General features: G+C 51.6%; 1 long non-coding RNA gene across 1 annotated transcript; it reads left to right on the forward strand.

Annotated features, from left to right (window-relative positions):
* Positions 1–8,140: 8,140 nt before the first annotated feature.
* On the forward strand, positions 8,141–16,600 carry LOC116572373. Its single transcript, XR_004278279.1, has 3 exons — positions 8,141–8,572; positions 12,730–12,831; positions 14,680–16,600. It is a non-coding gene; the product is annotated as an uncharacterized LOC116572373 (long non-coding RNA).
* Positions 16,601–18,426: the final 1,826 nt, after the last annotated feature.

Below are 18,426 nucleotides of genomic sequence, written 5' to 3' on the forward strand. Positions count from 1 at the left end.
TTGGGCCACATACAGTACATGGGTCCCAAGCAGCTGGGAACAGGTGAGAAATCCAAGGGACAAATTCTGCCCTTAGGCTATGTTCCTACTATAATTTCGAATCATTCAACCATTCCCTTCTAAATAATTAGCAGACTAGTCAAACTCATTCCTGCCTCAGGACCTTTGCATTGGCTGTTTCTCTGCCTGAGAGAGCCGTCTTCTAGCTTCAATGTCACCTCCTTAGAGAGGCTCTCCCTGATCCTCTATCAAAACTCCCAAGGCACTAACTAACCCATTACCCTATATATTTTCTTCACCATTTATCACCACCTAAAATTATCCTGGGTATTTGTCACATATATTGTCTTCTGTCACCAGAACGTCAGGTCCATGACAGCAGAGACCTCATCTGTCTAGCCCACTGCTGTATCGCCAGCACACAATAGACAGCAGTTAAAAAGTGTTGACAATAAATGAGCAGTGAATAATGAATTCAGGCAACACGGAAGGCACTGGCTGGGTATCAGGCTTGGCCTTGCAGAACCCGGACTCAGGTGGGAATGATTGATTCCTGCATCCCAGTTGTCTAGCACTTGTCCCTCTGGCGTATAACACGGTCAAGTCTTCACTTCTCTCCACCATCTCAGCCTCTGGGTAGGTGGGGGGGATCCAGCACCCAACCCCGGACCTGACACCCAGGAGAAACCCATTCAAGCTAAGAGTCCATATGGGCAACCATGATGTCTGATCAAACTCTCTGCCCTGAAAGAATGCCGCCTGGACAGGCCTGGAGGAGAGCCCAGGCCAGAGGGCATGATGACCTGAACCTCCCTGCCCCCAGCATCCCCACAAGCCCTGGACTGGCCTTCAGAACACAAGCAAAGGGAAGCCCTCACTCTCTGGGCCTCTACCAGGATACCCCAAAAGGCACCCTGATGAACATTCACAGGACAAACATTGCATGCCCACCAGAACCACATGCACAGGGAAAATCTTTACATATAGTGTTCATACTTTAGACATGCTTTAAACCACGGTTGCACACTTGAAAGCCCACAGAGCCTGGCAGGAACCACAAGCCAGGGACTGACGGGGAGGTGAGTAACAGAGACAGGTGGGGCCTGCGGTACACCCCTACGCCCCTTCCCAGGCTGTCCTAGTCACCCTTGGTTTAAAACACAAGTCAGCCAGGGGCGCCTGGGTGGCTCAGTGGGTTAGGCCTCTGCCTTCGGCTCGAGTCATGATCTCAGGGTCCTGGGATCGAGCCCCGCATCGGGCTCTCTGCTCAGCAGTGAGCCTGCTTCCCCCTCTCTCTGCCTGCCTCTCTGCCTACTTGTGATCTCTCTCTCTCTGTCAAATAAATGGATAAAAATCTTAAAAAAATAAAAAAATAAAATAAAACACAAGTCAGCCAAACCAAACACCAAATGCCTGGGTGGGCTGCCCTCAGCAGGTGCCGGTGACCACCGGCATTCAGCGGTAGGTGACCACCTACAAAGTGTTAGCTGCTCAGGCCAATCTTCCACTCAGCCACCGGTGGTCCCTACCCAAAATAGAGGGGTCGAATGGGCACAGGAAGTTAGAAACTTCCTTAGTGAACAAAGGACCCTCTTGCAAAATCATAAGCAGGAGGAGGGAAAGCCTGCTTTCAATGAATGCCTCAGAGCTTTATTTATTTAATATGTAGTTAGTTATTGCCTACAGAGTGCTGGGCACTGTCGGATAGAACAGCGAAGGAGCTCAAGCCCAGCCCTCAGGACCGGGCCTCCAGTTGGGAGGTGGGGAGTTGCATCGACGCCCGTGCACTAAAATCCCTTTAGAGGGGTAAGAAAAATACTCTGGTGTTCAAAAAAATGCAACATGTCAGAACACAGAAGATTTGGAGGGGTCAGGATCTCCCCAGATCCCCGCGTTTCCGGAATAATGGAGTCCGAAGTCCTCTTCCAATCTTGCAGTCCTGCAAACAGATCACGGACGATGTCGCCCAGCCCCCCTGCACCCTTTTTGCTGAAAGAAACTGCAGCGTCACCCTCCCCGCTTTCTCTGATGTGTGCACCTTTATTGATAACACCGTGCATTTCAGAAAGAAGGAAGCAGAGAATGAGATCAAGCCCCTGGCTGATAGGTCCGATCATCTCCGAAGATAACTCGCTTTCTCCCCAGGCTGCATTTCTGGAGTGTGCTCCTGGCCCCCCCACCCCCACCCACACACACCTCAGGGCCTCTGTTTGAGTCTCTGTTCTCATGCGCCAGAGGGCTGGGACCAGAGAGGGCAACATCAGAGGAGACATCCAGTGGGGACCGTGGTCCCTGCAGCCTCGCTTTTGGTGGCCAGAGGCTGGGGTCGCCAAAGCAGGCGTCAGTGGAGCTGGCAGCATGACCCTGGGCGTCTGTCCAGTGGAACAAGTCTGGCACCTGTGGACAAGCAAGAGAACACGGTGTACGTTCTACCGGGTGGGGGGCAGAGGTCCAAGATACATTGTTTTAGCACAGAAGCAAGTACGGGCTGGTACGTAGTGTGGTACGTGTGCAAAAGAAAAGCTTACTGTGTGCAAAGCACCGTGGCCTGCGGAGAGAATTCAGCAGTGACCAAGATAAGCAAAGTCCCTACCTTCATGGAGCTGACATTCTAAGGGTGTGGGGGAGGGCGGTGCATAAGGAAAACCGAATAAATATACAATGTAGAAGACAGCCCGTGCTCGCAGAGGAAAAAAATCTGGAAAGGAAGACTGTGCACAGGGGTAGGGAGGTCAGCGGCGGCCTTGCTGAGGGGGATCCGTGCAGTATCTGGGCAGATACTGGCATGGGAAGGCCCTTGGCCCCTTCAAGGACCAAGGAGGAGGCCAGTATGAGAGCAAGATGGAGTGGCGGTGAGGAGGGACAGATGAGCCTGGGGGGGGACAGGGGGACGGGACACTTGAGAGATGCTACTGGGGGTTGCCTCTGGGTAGAGGGGATGCCTGGGAGCTGGAGTTGTGGTAGGGGGTGGTGACTGGCTTTGACCATGGCCCGTGCCCCATATTTAAAGATGCAGAATGAAAGTTCATTCATCTAACCCCCTTCTCTCTCTCTCTCTCTTATTCCTTCCTTCCTTTCTCTCTTCCTTTCTCTCTTCTTTCTTTCCTCCCTCCCTCCCTCCCACCCTCTGTGTGTGTGTGTCTCTCTCTCTCTCTTTCTTTCTTTCAAGTGTGGCCATCTGGTTTTGGACATTCCCTGTGAGCACTTCTGGGTTTTTTCTTGAGATTTCAAGGAGGTCTCCTTTCCAGCATCCTCACATCACATTTGCTATTTCTCAGACTTCCGGAGAATGTCAGGAATTAGCCCCTGGGTGGCCTGACCTCCCAGTGAGGCCTGGGAAGCGACAAAAGCCCCAGGAAGGAGGAAGAGCTGGGGAGCAGCTGCGTGACCTGCTTCTCCAAGGGGCCCTGGCCTGGCCCGTCCTGCCGTGGGCCCAGAGCTCAGGTCCCCGATCAAGGAGCCATCAGAGCCCAGAGGCCCCAGCATAGCTGGGAAGACCTGCAGCCTCACAGCCAGGCACATGTGTCTCTCCCTGGTCCCCACTGGCTCCTGTCCGGCAGAGTCAATCCTAATTCTCATTAAAAAATATCAGCCTTTCTGGGGCACCTGGGTGGCTTGGCGATCGATCCGCCGAGCGTGTGACTCTTGATCTCAGCGCGTGTGTTCAAGCCCTACGTTGGGTGCAGAACCTACTTAAAATCTAAATGCAGAAAATGCCACCATGGTGGGTTCACCTGACTCAGAGGGGCTCTCCAGGCTTCTCAGCACCCTCAGGAATGACTCAAAGGCCAGCACGGCATGCATAAGGCCAGCACGGCATGCATAAGGCCAGTACGGCATGCATAAAGTGTCTGGGACTCTACACTGTCAAGTGGGGGCCCAACACACCCAACTATCGAGAGAGTGAGTTAAAATGGAAGGATCCAATTTTGTGTCAGACAGATCTGGGCTCAGCCCCCAAATTTGACACCTCATTCAGTCACTGGACGGAACCCGGGGCCAGAGCCGTGGCTCTGGGCTCCCACAGGCAGAGCAGCTGGGGACTGTCACGCCTTGCTCTTCCTGGCTTGCCTTCCCTGAAAGCAGAAGCCAGCAAGTATGTTCTCCAGACTTCTTGCTTCCCAAGGTTGGGAAGAAGGCACCTCACCAGAAGGTGAGGGCACAGCGTGCCAGATGGAAGGAACAGCAGATGCAAAGACCATCCCATGGGAAGTGACTCGGTGTCTTCCATGCTGCTGGAGTGGTAGGATGGACAGCTCATTTTCCCTCCCTGAGCCTCAGTGTTCCTCATCTGCAAAATGGGCTGGATTCTTTAAGGGGTGGTTTCAGGAATTCAGTGAGCAAACATCACGGAATACCCTTTGAGACCCCGAATTTCTGGGACCCTTCAGAATCTTAAAGAACATTCTTCAAGAGCTCTTTCTATAATGCGCCCTGGGCTAGCTGAGCATTTCCAGGGATTATGGGTCTAGAGATGCTGTGTAGCCTAAGGACTGTGGAGTCACGCTGCCTGGCTGCGTGGCTTTGGGCAAGTTATTCAATCTTCCTGAGCCTATTTCCTAATCTGTAAAATGGGGAAAAACAACAGATCCCCCCTCAGAGGATTACCATGAAAATGAATTACTGTGAATAGAGCAGGCCGTGTCCGGCCCGTAGTAGGTCCTCTATAAACGGAAGCTCTTCATTGTATCTTAGGGAGCCGCCGACAAACCTGAGAAGACTGGCGCTCCTACGGTTCCCAGCGTGCGGCGGAGGGAACGCAGGCTCAGGGAGCTCCATCACCAACCCGATGCCATCACCGGCGAGCTGTTGGCATCTAAGTCCAGCTCTGCCTGGCACCGGAAGCTTCCCTGAACCATCCCATAAGACCCAGCTGGGTCCCTGTGTTGACTGTGATTTCCACTGCTCGGAGGAGGCATTCAGACCAAGACCAATGATGGAATAAACAGCCACAGAGGGTGTAGGCTTGATGTCCCCCGAGGCAAAAATATGGCTCATTAGCCCCATCGTGGCCAGTGTGTCAGCCCATAGCTCAGAATGCATTGGTTTTGCTAGACTATGCAGGAGGGGGAAGAAAAGCAAGAAGGGAAAGGGCCCTGATCACCACCCCTCCACCCCCCACCAGCCTCATCATCCCCACTTCCCCCCTCCTGACTGTTCCACTGCCCTGGCCTCTTCAAACACATCTACAATGCTGCCTCAGGGCCTTTGTACTGACCATTCCCTCTCCGTCACCTCGGACTTGCTTTCTCACCTTCTGCTTGTCTTGGATGAAATATCCAGTGAGAGATAGCAAAGAAACACATCAGCATACAATGGCGTATTGTAATTTCAGCTAGTGTGGAAGGAAGAAGAATAAAGCAGAAAGTGGCTGGGGAAGCCCTCTTTGGGGAGGTGACCATGGGGCAGAGACCTGAATGAAGAGAGAGAGCCAGCTGCAAGGATATCCATGGGAATGACATTTCAGACAGGGAGGAGAAGTGCAAAGGTCCTGAGGCAGGCTGGATGAGCCCAGCAAACATGAAGGTCCTTGTATTCCACAACAAGGAGTCCGGACTTCACCTGCAAGCACTGGAGAGACCCTGAGAGGTTTTCCGCAGGACCGTCCTCTGGCCTGGGTCACATTTCAGAACGGTGATCCGTCTGAGCACGGGAGGTAGGAGGCCTTGCGGAAAGAAGCTGTGTCAGGACAAGGACAGTGCAGCAGGGAGGAGGGGAAGGATGCCGGGGAGGTTCAGAAGGCAATGGTCGGGGGGGGGGGTGGGGGGAGGACCCAACCCCCAGCATCCCGGTGCAGAGAGACCTGCAGGGCTGGGCATGGAGACAAGTCTGGGCCAGGAGAAAGGAGCGGAGCCCGTTGGTACCTGCAAAACAGTTTGCTTTGGCAGCCGCGTGCAGGGACATTTTCCGTTCGTGCTCCCTGTAATTCCTTTGAAGCTATTTATGGAAAGGCACACCTGGGGCTGCCCGGCCTGTCTTGCTCTCCGGGTCATCCGAGTCCAAGTCAAGCCCAGGAAGGCTGTCCACGGCAGGTGGATCAGGCCTCCTCATCCCATCCCGTTATTTTTCTTAACCTCTCCCTGCCTCAGTTTCTCTTCCGTGAAATGGGTATCCTGTAAGCCTCTTCCTCATGGGACGGGCCTGAAATCAAATGAGATACTGATGTAAAACTTTTAACTTGGCGTTGGGGCCACAGACATGTCAGCTTTACTCTTTTCATTTACGGTAACCAGGACGGGGTGGTGGGCATGAGGTGGAGGACTCGGGAGTGGCTTCCTGGCAGAGGCATGGCTAGAGCTGGAACTGCTGAGGAACAGTAATGGCTAACAGGGCTCTCACAACATGCCACGGCCATGTTTGAGTTTCCTAAATCCCTGCCAGGACTCTCGGAAGGAGACACAATTATCAGCTTCGTGGTATAAATCTCCTGTCACCGCCATAACAAATCCGCCCAAATTCAGTGACTTTGAATGACAAAAGCATACTACTTTATAGTTGTGGACGTCTGAAGTCTGAAACGAGCCTTACGGGGCTAGAATCAAGATGTCTGCAAGGCTGTGTTGTTTTCGGAGGCCCTAAGGAGAGTCCATTTCCTTGCTTTTTCCAGAGTTTAGACGTTGGTGGCCCTCCATACCCCCTGAACCTCTCCCTCTGTCCTCACATCTCCTCTCTGACTCTGACCCTCTGGCCTCCCTCTTATGGGGACCCTAGTGTTTACATTGGGCCACCTGGATAATCCAGGATAATCTCTCCATCTCAAGATCCTTAACTTAATCACAACTACAAAGCCCCCCTGCCATGTTAGGTCACACATTCAGAGATTCCCTGGATTAGGATGGGGATAGTTTTGGGGAAGGCATTATTTTGCCTTCCAGATCTGTCTTATGCACAAGAAAACTGAGGTGGAAGAATTCGCCCAAGGTCACCTGGCTCAAAAGAGAGTGCTGAGCCCTGAACTGTGACTGTCAGACTTCAAGGCCCACAGTGGCCACAGTCCGGGATCTGGGCTTTTGCTACGTTCATTGTTTGAACCTGCATTTGTGTGCTTCAGTGACTCTGCTGCACCATTTCATTGAACAAACACTAATTGAGCACCTACTATGTGCCAGGCAGAGCTCCAGACACAGGAGATACAATGACAACCAAAACAGGAGAACATCCTTGTCTGCACAAAGCTGAACATCATTCTATGAGATCCATTTCGATGCAAGTAACAGAACTCCCAGCTCAAATCAGCTTAAACGGTGTGATCATTTGCTAATTTGCACAGCAGGAAATCAGGAGGAGAGGTAGTCCTTAGTTTGATTAAAAGGGCCATCGCTGTGGACTCCAGGATCCTTCCCTCCTCAGCTTTGTTCTCATCCCAAATTGCCTCATGGCCACAAAATGACTGCCATTGCTCCAGCTAACACATGCAGATACAACAGCCGGTGCATGGAGAACAAGAAATTTCCCAAAGCCTCCTGCGGGCTTTCAATCATGTCCCATTGGCTAGACCTAGGCCCCATGCCCATGGCTTAACCAATCTCTGGGAAAGGATCAGAGCAATTACCTGAGATCAATCTAGATCCTCCCTCCACCACCCCCACCCCCAGAGCTGGATTTGTGTCACGCTTTCTTGAACCACACAGAGACACATGGGCCCCTTGGTAAAATCATGACTTCCCCAGCAAGAAAGAAGGGGATCATTGCTTCAGCAGCAGATGGCTTGGGTTCAAATGTAGGCTCTGCCACATTCCCCCTGAACCATTCTCTGGGCCTCAGTTTCCCCATCTGTAAAATGGGTGTAGTAATGGGACCTAGTTCACAGGCTTGTGTTGACAATGTCAGGAGTCGACCACGCAAAGCCCAGATCTCGACAAGCCCAGTTACCACTATCTTTTTTTCAGCTTCCTCCCCAGGGCACGGCCCAGAAAATCTCTTCTTATTCCGTTGCCTTGACTGTGGAAGACTTTTCTCTAGTCTCCCCCTAATTCAAAACAAAAAGCTGCTGAAAATGACTGCATTGCAAGACCCATTCTAGAAGCCGGTAGTGGAAGGACTTGAGTGAGTGTTCCGCCCAGAACAAATAAGAATCTGAGTGGTCCTTGCTAAAAGAGAGAGGCTGGCCTAAGTGTTTGGCATAAGGGACCTCTCTCGCCTTTGCCTTTATCAGCTGCCACGGGCAGATGAAGAGACAGAGGGTCAGAGAAGAGGAGTGGCGTGGCTCAGATTACCCAGGGCAAAGCAGCAGAGAAGCAGGGTCTGAGCTGGGGTCTCAGGGCCCTGAGGGCCATCCTGCAGGTGCATGACTGCACCCCACACAATGTCGTGAATGTCGTATTGGCCAGAATTGGGTCACGTGCACATTTCTGAACCCATCCCAGAGAAGGGAGATTGGCTGGCTCACAGACCCATCGAGGCCGTCCCTGGAGCTGGTGGTGGGCTCAGCTATCCCTGAGGGGCCCGGTCAGCGGAGGCTGTCAGGACTCTGATAAAGCCGGGGTTCGTCCTTCCGGGTAAGAACCAGCAGAAATACCCGCAACCCGTTCCTTCCTGAAGGGTGACGTCCACACTGCTGACGGCACACAAGGTAATTTTCGGTGCTGAACTTTTTAATAGGTTTTAGATGAACCTTTCTAATAGTTATTAGTTTTTATAATAGCTATTATAACCTCTTATTTGTGGCCAGTGATACTGATTTTTCCTTTATGATAGCTATACAATTTCCTTTTTAAAATAAGCCTGGGTGACTCAGTCAGTTAAGCGTCTGCCTTCGGCTCAGGTCATGATCCCAGGGTCCTGGGATCGAGCCCCACATCGGGAATCCCTGCTCAGCGGGGAGCCTGCTTCTCCCTCTGCCTCTGCTCCTCCCGCAGCTTGTGCTTCCTCTCGCCCTGCGTCCTGCTCTCGGTCAAATAAATACATAAAATCTTTAAAATAAAATAAAATAGGATAAGCTTACGTGGCACTATTCTGAACTTTGAAATAATAATTACACACAAAAATAATAAATACACATAATAACATAATAAAACAAAATACATAAAATGAAATGTATGGACAAATTCTTTTTTTTTTTTAAGATTTTATTTATTTATTTGACAGACAGACATCACAAGTAGGCGGGGGGGGGGGGGTGGAGAAAGCAGGCTCCCCGCCAAGCAGAGAGCCTGATGAGGGGCTTGATCCCAGGACGCCGGGATCATGACCCAAGCTGAAGGCAGAGGCTTTAAACACTGAGCCACCCAGGTGCTCCCATGCAAATTCTCATACATTCAGGTGGGAGGGTAAAATGGTTCAACCACTGTGGAAAACCCTCTCTGCTAGTCTGAACATGGGCCTGCCTGAGGACCCAGGAATTTCTATCCCAGGTAGGTACCCTTTAGAAATGTGCCCATGTGTTCATAAAAACACAGGCACCGGGACAGCCAGACAAGATTTATTCAGAATAAAAACTGCCTCAAATGCCCATCAACGTGGAACGTATAAATAAATCATGGGGTATTTATGCCGTGGCAGACAAGACCGCAGCTCCATATAACAGCACGGGGAAAACCAGAGAAGAGAGCCAGCTGCAGGATTCCATTCATTCATGTCTCAAACCAAGCAAAGCTAACCTGTCATTAGAAGTCACAGTAATGGTCATCCATGGGGGCAGTGATAGGAAAAGGGCCTGGGAAGGGGGAGTCCTAGGAAAGCTGAGCTGAGAGACCATGGAGTGAGTGTTGATTAAACCCGTGTGTTTGTTTCACGAATTCTTTAAGGCATGCGCTAAAGACCTGTGTCTTTTCTGTATGTATGACATACCTCAGTGGAAAGTTTCAAGGGCACCTGGGTGGCACCTGAAGCATCTGACTTCAGCTCAGGTTACCATCTCAGGGTCTTGGGATCGAGCCCCGCGTCAGGCTCCACACCGAGCAGGGAGTTAGCTTCTCCCTCTCCCTCTAGCCCTTGCCTCTGCTCGTACCCTCTCTGTCACTGTCTCAAATAAATAAATAAAATCTTTAGGAGCGCCTGGGTGGCTCAGTGGGTTAAGCCTCTGCCTTCGGCTCAGGTCATGATCCCAGAGTCCTGGGATGGAGCCCTGCATCAAGTTCTCTGCTCAACAGGGACCCTGATTCCCCCACTCTCTCTGCCAGCCTCTCTGCCTGCTTGTGATCTCTGTTTGTCAAATGAATAAATAAAATCTTAAAAAAAGAAAAGAAAAGAAAAGAAAAATACTACCTAAACAATAGAATCAGTATATTGGCTTCTGGAATGTGCGGGTTTTCAGGAATGACTGAAGTCTTGGAATCTGTCTTATATCATCATTATTATCATGCCTTTTTTTTTAGTGGCTGGAGTTGAATGAACAGCCAACACCTGTTGTGATAATGAAGACTAAGAGAAGAGGTTTAGGAGAACAGACATGGCATAAAAAGTACTATTTGCTTAGAGATTATTTCATTTAACACTTGATGGAAATAGATCTGTCTTCAGTTGTTGGGCTGGCCTCTTAAAAGCCCCTCTCCCTGGAATAACCTTGGGAAGTCCTGGTTATTGCAGCAAATACAAGGTGTGCTTCCTATCCCTTTACACGCCATTCCCAGGCAGGCATTGCTAATCAATCCCAGCACTCGCGTCCATTGATTCCAGATTAAGTCGTTAATCCTTTACCACACAACATCATGGAGAATTGTTGCCAACAGTGGCAGCTTGCTGTTGCACGACATCTACTTGACATTCCAGCTCCAAATATCTGCCCTGCCTTGATCAGGAGGACTCTAAGCCATGGGTCATACCTCTGCCAAGGACACACCCAGGAGATCGCCATGCCCAGCACAGAGTGCAGAAGGGGAGACATCCACAGCTTCTGTCTTGGACTAGGTCATATCGCGTGATGCCTGGACCATCTGTGCTCTCAGCCCTACCTGCTTTCCCGCTACCAGACCCCCTTCCTCTCCTGTACAGCATTCACTTCTAGACAGAAAAGCCTTGCATATGTTCACCTGTGTGCTCCATGCCCAAGCGGATCTCACAAAAGCACCATATAGTTTTCCCGAGCCGGACTGCTACCAATTAGTTTTCTGTGTTAATGGAGGTGTGGGACATGGAGAAACAGTAGCAGATTCATTTTGACTTTGGGATGCCGTTCAGACCTCTCCTCCTTGCGTGGTATTTGCATAACTAATCATAATTTGATTAAGCTGGGGCTTTTTTGCCTGACCAGTACACATTCCTTCTTTTCCCCATAGTAGCATCTCAATTTTCCTTTAAGGAACTTTTCCTCTCCTACACCAAAGGAAATAATCTCTAATGTGATTTGTATGGAGGACATGGACTAACCCAAGCAATCACGGTGATTGGTTCAGGTATGGGCATAAGACCCAGGTGGGCCAATCAGAGCTGGCCCAGATACTGGGGCTGTTCAGGTTGCCAAGGTGATAAGAGGTAAACCAACAGCTGTTGGCACTGTTCTAACTCCACTTGAGGAAATCCAATCTTAGAATGAAACCAAATACAAGGGAAAGCAGATCCAACACAGGATCTGTGCAGGATTCAAATCCCCTATGATATCTCTTCAACACCTGGATCCAGCCATACCTGAAACCAGTTTCATCACTTGCAGACATTTCTGCTTATGACCATTTGAGCTGGATTTCTTTCCCTTGTGACCAAAAGATTCTTGATTAATACAGATTATTAAAATAAGTCTGAGTAGCTTACAAATCGACAACTATTTGGGGAAATGACTTAAAAACATGTGGGATAGGAATTTCCAGATAAAACAGATGCAGAAAACAGAAAACACAAGGCAGATAATCTAGAAGTTGGTAATAATTCCTACCATAAGAATAATAAAACCGGGCGCCTGGGTGGCTCAGTGGGTTGGGCCGCTGCCTTCGGCTCAGGTCATGATCTCAGGGTCCTGGGATCGAGTCCCGCATCGGGCTCTCTGCTCAGCGGGGAGCCTGCTTCCCTCTCTCTCTCTCTCTGCCTGCCTCTCCATCTACTTGTGATTTCTCTCTGTCAAATAAATAAATAAAATCTTTAAAAAAAAAAAAAAAAAAAAAAAGAATAATAAAACCAGTATTCTACAGATCCTTTAGGAGCGCAGGGTCCTAAGTGGCCATCTGCTCTACCAGGGTGGTCTCCCCATGGAAACAGGAAATTGGCATGAGTTGACACAAGGTAGCTTCGTGAACCTGTGTTAGCTTCTCATGATTATCATATTTTCTTCTAAACAGTCACAAGCCATCTGTGTAAAGCTCTGTTCCAGAATATTCTGCAAAGAGCTCTTGCTGTCAGACATTTCCCATCTGGGGTTTCCAGAATCCATATTATCTTCCGTTTTAGAAAATGGGAGTCCTTGCCCATCTTCAGGCTCCAATTTCCATCCAGCGGTTTCTTCTGGGTCCCTTCTTACTATCTCCCGGAGAGCCGTGAATTCAATTCTCTCTTCAGACCCTCTCTTCCTCCCGTGGGATTTGAAAGAACGTTTGGCCTCAGTGGTGAAGGCAGAGCTGCATCAAAGATGAGTGATTCCGTGTTTTTCCTGTTGTATGACCACATGACCCCATCTCCTCCCTCGGGGAGTCTGTCTCTGACATCTCATTTTTCCCTCTGAATTTCGTATGTTCTTTTTCTTGTAAAAGTCACCTGGAGACCCTATTACTTTTATTAAAGTAACACATGCATATGATAAAATACGTTCCAGCAGACCCAAAGGATATGCAGTTAAAGAGATGCCCCCTCCCTGACCCCCAGCCCCCTGAATCCCATCCTCAGAAACAATCATGCCCATCAGTGTTTCCTCCCAGACATATTACGGGCAGACACCAGGACATACGTGTGTACATACATGTGTTGGTAAGTATCCTCCCCCTGCTTTTTTTTACCTTTAAGTCATCTCTACACCCAATATGGAGCTCGAACTCACAGCCCTGAGATCAAGAGTCCCATGTTCCACTGACTGAGCCAGCCAGGGGCCCCACCCCATCCCCCTGCTATTGTGTGTGTGTGTGTGTGTGCGTGCGTGTGTGTGTGTGTGTGTGTGTGTGTGTGTGATAAAAGATGCCTGACATAAAACTTAACCATTTGTAAAAAAAAAAAAAAACAAAAAAAAACCAAACAAACAAACAAAAAAAAAAACTTAACCATTTGTGACACTGGGGACATCGGCAACCATCCCTATCTAGTTCTAGAACATTCTTATGTCTCCGGAAGGAAACTCACACCCATTTACCAATGGCTCCTCATTCCTCCCCCCCAGCTCCTAGGATTTACCTGTTCCGGACATTTCCTATAAATGGAATCACCCAGCATGTGGCCTTCTGTGCCTGGCGTCTTCCATTCTGCAAACGTCTGTTCAGGCTCATCCAGGTGGAAGCGGATATGAGCACTGCATTCCTTCTTATGCCCAAAATATACTCCACTGATCGGAGAGACCACACTTAGTTGATCCACTCATCTGTGGATGGACCGTTGGGCTGTTTCTACTTTTTGGCCGTAGCGAACAGCACTGCTGTGAACCTGCCCGTGCAGGATTTATTCGAGCCTCCGTTCTCAGTGATTCGGGGCCACACTTAGGAGTAGAACTGCGGAGCCGAAGGTGTGTAACGGTTTGAACCGCCCGCCGTACTGTTTTCCAGAGAGGCTGCACAATTTCCTATTCCCACCAACGGTGCAGGGGGCTCCAATTTCTCCCCATCCTCGCCAGCATTTATTTTTAGGTTTTTCTTAGAGCCGTCCTGCTGGATGTGAAGTGGCGTCTCGTTGTGGTTTTGACTTACGTGTCCCTGATGACTAATGACGCCCTTCCTTGTCCCATGAACGGAGCCCGCTAGCCACTCTTTTTGGCCTCCTGAATAGTTCCTCAACAATCTGTAACTAGAGCTTGTCCCTCATCCGTTTTACATGGAGTCGGGGATCTCCGCAGAGCTGCAGGCTGATCCACAGCCCTGGTGTTCCCCGACCCACCAGTCAGCCCCCTACTGGCTTCTCACTTCCCATAGCGCTGGAACACACGTCCCTGGGTGGGAGTTCCTCCGATTCTTGGTTTTCTTCTTGGAGGTCAAGGGCAGCCCTGTCCCTGCTAATTTCAGTCTGTAAAAGGCCTTCATCTGGACCTCCCCTTCCCCACGATCATCTCTCTGCCACCAACAAAAACCAGTGATATGTTTGAGACTTCACTCTACTCCGGGCACTCAAGTTTCTCGGTTTCCTTCTATTACCTTCCCCCAGTGTCCTTTGAGATAAATTATTCCATTTTCCAGGAAGCAGATGGGGGCAGAGGAGGGTCAGTGGAAGCCGGATTCAGCCCCTGTGTTGTCCGACACCCAGGGCCGCCCCCCCACTCCTTACCTCCCGGCAACTCCCTTGCTTCGGCTCTAGACCAGAGCAAACCATGGTCCCAGTTTCCCTGGCATGGAGGGGTTTCCCAGGACCAGGGACCTTTAGTCCTAAAACCCAGAAAGTCCCAGACAAACCAGGATGAGTCGGTCACTGTGGTCTGGACAGCCTCCCAGGCTTTGTGTCAGGGGCACAGTGCCATGAGTCCCTTATGCCTTCTGTCCTCCCCCTGCTGGCACGGAAGCAAGAGTCCTAGCTCCCAGGCCTTGACGGGCCTCAAACCCACAACCTTGGCCCTTCGTTTCCCTCCCCCACACCCTGGCCTGGTCAGCCGCTGTCCTGAACTTCCCCTTCTTTCCCACACAGCCCCAGACAGGCGTTCAGATGGAAACCCACAGCGAGGCCAGAGGGCCCGGCCAGCGGCAGAGAGAGAGCAGGCTCCCGGCCTCGCCGACAAGGGTACCGAGTCCAGGGAAGTCGGGAAACCCTCGGTGTTGGTACCTCCCCGCGTCTGTATTTTGCACAGCCCCCTGTGTTTCTGCCGCGGGTCTTGGGATGGAAGAAGGCGGGCAGGACCCAGCAGTTCAAAGGGATCCGCCTGGGTATTTGTGCCCGGGCAAATCAGCCGAATGAATAACACAGCAAGCTGGGGACAGCTTTGTCGCTGTCCCTAATCATTCAGAACCAACCGCTCGCTCAGACGAGACCCGGGGCACCGCCTCGGCCTCCTCACTCTCGCGATCTGCCAGCACCATAATTATCTTATTACCAGCCACCTTGTGCTAATAACCTTTCCCTTTATTACTGAGAAAGGAATTAGAGAGAACTAATAGAGCGCGGCCAGTAATTCATTTGTGACCTTGCATGTTTTTTACCCTGGGCGCCCAGTGAAGACAGAAGTCAGGGGAAGGCGCCCCCCCCACCCCCACCGCCCCGGGGCTCTGGTTCTTCTCCGACCGTTTCGTGATGTGCTGTCCACAGAGCTTCCCCTTCTGGGGACACGTCTCAGGTTCTGCTGGTCCTGAGCTGCCCCCTGCTTGGGCAAGAGCAGGGGTTCTGGGGAGTCGTCCCCTGGAGGATGGGAAGGGCAGGGACAGGGGACACGACCCTTCCCTGGCCTGGTGTGGCCTCCTGCTTCCTCTTGGCCTGAGCACAGCAGTCAGCTGCGGTCCGTGGTGGTCATGTGTCAGCTGAATCCTCTGGCACGTGTGTCCTTGCTCTTGATGGGGACGGTGGCTTCCCTGTCGTGGGGAAGAAAGCTTCCAGCAGTCTGCTTTCCCAGTGCAGGGAACCCTGGCTGGTGGCTGGCCCGGATCCCTCGGAGCCCTTGGCGAATCTGCGCCTTCAGCCCCAGGTTCTGCGTGCTGTCTGCTGCTGACGGCCGGCAAGGCTCCCGAGGGCTGGCTCTGGGCTGCTGGAGGCCTCTCACCGCCCTGCCTGGCGATGACGTCCCCTGGCACAGCTGTCTGGCAGCACCAGCTGGCACAGGGATGAGTGCCTGGTCCTAAGGGGGGGGCCCCGTGCCCACAGCTCCCCGTGGGACCAGGCCAAGGCCAAGACTTAACCTAAAACTGCCCCCTTTCCTGACTCACTTCCCCTCTCCCTCCCCAGCTGTGCCAGGAGCACGACCTTAGCCGTAAGTCACCCTCATAGAACTGTCACCTCAGAGTCTGCCTCTGAGGAGACCGACCCGAGACACCGTTCTGAGCTAGGAGAGGCCCCGGGACCTAATTCTGGCCAGCGGACGTGAAGGAAGAGTCTGGGGAAGGTTTTCCCTCCCTGAGGAGCACAATTGTGTGAGGAAACGTGGCCATGGCGGCCATTATGAGCTCAGGAGGGGTGCCGCATGGAGTGGGTATGGGTCTTGGGTCCTTGTGGTTGCCACCGAGCTGGCCACCAGTCCTGCGGCCACCTGCCCGTATCTCCACCTCTGTTCTTGTGAGAGTACACTGGCCCTTTCTCATGGAATCTTCTAGTCAGATGTGGTTACTTGCAGCAGGAAGCATGCTCACTGACAGAGACCCCCCAAGACCCCAACCATGCCCGGGATTGACCCCCAATGACCCCTGTCTGGTGAGTGCATTAGACCTGTGGGGGGACGTTCACCCTCCGTCTGACCAACAGAACGCGAAAGGAGGACTTCTGGGTCCTCCTGGGGAGAAGGTCTATGTGCGCTCCCCACACTGTCATGGCCGCCGGGCCCAGGAGAATGTCACCACCGGCCTCTCCAGTGGATGGATTCAGAGTCCAGCTACTATGCCTGGGGCCCACGGGGTTGGGGTGGAGAGGGGGGGCCGGACCTCTTGTCGCATGTGACGGTGAATTTTCTTATTGTCGAAGCAGGGAGGGTGACTGGGGCCGGAGTCAGACGGGCCCTCCGCCGGCTCTCTGTGTATGCTTGAGCAGGGAGCGTGAGGGCTGTGCGCACGGGGTCAGTTCCCACCACGGGAACCCTCACGGTGGCCCTCGGGGCCGGAGTGTCGTGCGGAAGTAAGAAATAAGGAAAGAGTAAAGTAAGAGGGAAAGGAGGAGGCGAGAGGACGCGGCGTCCGCTCACCCCCCCTCCGGCCTTCTTCTTCTTCTTCTTGCCGATTCTCACGAGGGCTCAGCAGCCCTGCTCCTGCTTGACTCATTTCGCTTATTATTATCAATATAGGATATATGAGTATCAGTATTTTAAACACCCATGGCCTAAGAACAGAGAATTCTATCGTGAACACCGCTACGCACCCCCACATTGAACAAAGGCCTCCCTTGGTCAACACTGCTTCAGATGCATCGGAAGCCAATCAAATGTCACAGATCCGATGACGCTCGCTGGCCCCCCGCCCCTGAGGTGTCCCCCTCCCCGGAGCTGAGCACCACCCGGAAGTTACCGTGCGGACCGCTACCGCTTCAGCCGAGGGTACTTCTACCTCACTCGAATGCAGTCATGTGTGTTCTAAAACGTTACCTAAGTAACATCCTACAGCAGGAATGATTTTGTAATTAGCGTCTCCTGTTCCCTATTACGCCTTTGCAGTAAGCCGCGCTGATAAACTTGGTTCGACTTCTTCGATTCAACCACTACGGTGTATCCCATTAGCTGGTGTAGCTACAGTATTTTTTTAAGTCACCGTTTGACGGACGGGCGGGTGGTGTTCAATTTTCCCCCGTCACAAACAAGGGAGGCTACCGTGAAAAATCCTATGCATGCTTCTTGAGGCTCAAGAGTTCTCTAGAGCTCAAGGCCCCCTTGGAAGCCAAATGTTTGGACTGTCGCCTCCACGATCCTGAAATGTGACTCATGACTACCTACATATGGTACGTACCAAAAATAACACACAGGCACACAGGATGCCCTGTCTGAAATATCAAGGAAAGGGATTCCTATTAAAATAATCCGTATTTCTATAGGTCAGTGCTCAAATACAGGCAACCTAGTTGGTCCCCGCGGTGGGTTTGCACCTGTTTGAGGAATCACTCCAAAGTCCCCAGGTAGTGCACAGACTCACACAGGAGTGTGGGTGGCGGTGACCCACATGTCACTGACGGTGATGTCATCGGATATATGGCTTGCCAGAGGGGCACCTGACGCTTGGCAGGACTCTGAACCAAATGGACCCTGCTCGCCGCTTGATCCCCACACTCACCGGATCTCTGGAAAACCCCGTGCCCACTGAAAACCTTGCCCAAACTATTTTCTGGTTAGGCTCTAGAACCTATTTTCTAGAGTTAGGCTCTAGGATCAGTTTGGGATAGACAGGGTCTTCAACCAAAAATGCAGGAGGTGGGACCATTCCTTCTTTTAGGGGACGATCCCCACATCACGGGAAGATTAGCATCTCTCTCCTCCGTTCAGGAAAAGCCCTCCGCATTCTCCCTGGTTACTGCAAATCCTAAAAGACATTATCCGGGGACCATTAAATCTCTAGACTCCACGCCCACAGGACAGAGCTGAAGGGCTGCTCTCTGGGACATTTCTTCAGGGCCCAGAGGAGGCGACAAGGTTCATGATGATGGCCAGAAAGCTTCCTGGGCTTGGAGTCCTCAAGACACACCACCAACCTGTGCCAAGACCAACCAGGTCCTCAGAGGGCAAGGACCGGGACACCACCTTGTAGAATGGGGCCG

This window comes from Mustela erminea, chromosome 13, assembly GCF_009829155.1.
Source record: "Mustela erminea isolate mMusErm1 chromosome 13, mMusErm1.Pri, whole genome shotgun sequence".
In the NCBI taxonomy this organism is placed as follows: Eukaryota; Metazoa; Chordata; class Mammalia; order Carnivora; family Mustelidae; genus Mustela; species Mustela erminea.